Source organism: Mandrillus leucophaeus, unplaced genomic scaffold, assembly GCF_000951045.1.
Source record: "Mandrillus leucophaeus isolate KB7577 unplaced genomic scaffold, Mleu.le_1.0 Scaffold28, whole genome shotgun sequence".
In the NCBI taxonomy this organism is placed as follows: Eukaryota; Metazoa; Chordata; class Mammalia; order Primates; family Cercopithecidae; genus Mandrillus; species Mandrillus leucophaeus.
The window spans coordinates 1,520,984-1,522,577 of record NW_012102920.1 but is presented as its reverse complement, the minus strand read 5'-3'; positions in this window follow the sequence as shown (position 1 = coordinate 1,522,577).

Genomic DNA, 1,594 nt, shown 5'->3' with positions numbered 1-1,594 from the left:
AGGCAGGCAGAGCCCTCAGCCAGTGTGAACCCAAAAGGGGGGAACCGAGGCAGGTACACAGCAGGGAGGCCCAGAGGGCTACAGTGGCTGCCCAAGGCCATGCAGAGTGGAGCTGGGTTCTGCCGTCAGGTCTGTCTGACTCCAGCACTCACGTGACTGACCCTTGGGCAGTCCTAGCCCCTGGCATCCCTTGAGCCCGGGGAACTGGGTTAGACGGCTGGTGGACACTGTCTCCACCCACCCAGCCTGGGGGAGCTGCGTCGGGATCTCAGCAGGAAAGCTTCCCTAGAGCTGGGGGACCAGCCTGACCGGAAGGGAGGTCCACAGCCCAGGGAGGGTGAGTGTGGCAGCTCGGTCCTCCGGGGCTTCCGCCAGGTGACTGAGCACAGGCCGCTGTTGGCCTTGCTCTGGGACAGAGGGTCTCAGTTCCTCTGAGCTGGCGTGACCCCCAGGCTGGCCTCCAGGTGGCTGCCATCTCCTGGAAGCCTGGGTACAACCTGTCTCGGTGTCTTCGGGAACAGGAACCCTTCCCTGGTTGCAGGCCTGTTGATACGCCCACTTCTATTCCTTTGAGTGGCTTTCCCTGGTGGGAAAGGTCTCTGCACAGCCTCCCCAGCGCGGGCTGCGCAGAAAGCTGGTCCAGAGTCCCCTCCCGTGTGATGTGTGTCAGCAAATAAGGAAGGGTCTGCGTGCAGGTTGTAGGGATGGCGCGGCGAGACCACCACAAGGTGATTTTAGCCCTCAGTGTGATCATGGCAGATGTGGTGACTTCCCAGCTGGCCACAGTCACCCTGTCTCCAGGCTTGACACCTGCTGCGTATTCCTAGTTTAACTTCATTGTGTTCACAAAACACATTCGTGTGAACCTCATAATGTCCAGACTCGGGTTTTAGCTGGAATGTGGTCTACATCAGTGGGTGCTCCTTGAACACAATGTCTGTTCTGTTGTTGCTGGGGGGAGCGTCCTGCAGTATCACTTAGATCAAGTTGGTGGATCGTGCTCTTCAAGTCTACTGCATCTTGGTGGATTTTCTGCCTAACATTCCTATCGATGAGTAAGAGATGGGTGTTGAAATATCACATTGCGATTTGCCGAGTTCTCCTTGCAGTTCTAACAGGTTTCACTTCACGTATTCTGAAGCTCTGACATCAGGCCCATAAACACTTAGGATTATTATGTGCTTTTGATGAACTGACCCCTCTGTCATTATGCAATAATCCTCTTACCCGCAGCAGTATCCTTCACTTCAAAGGCTACTTTGTCTGATATTAATACAGCCACTCCAGCTCTCCTTCAACTGGTGTTTCGCGGTATCTCCATTGTCATCCTTTTACTTTCCATTTATTTGCATCTTTGTGTTTCAAGTGTGTTTCTTACAGGCAGCATAGAGTTGGATCTTGCTTTAAAAAAATCAGTCTGGCAATCTCTGCCTTTTAATTGGGGTGCTTACACTATTCACATTGAACGTGATGACGGATGCGGTTAGGTTTTCACCTGGTTATTCTTCTTTTGTTCTATCTGTCCTTTATTTTCTTCTTCCACTTACTTTCTGCCTCCCTTTGGATTAAGCAATGATTTTCATGATTCTATTTT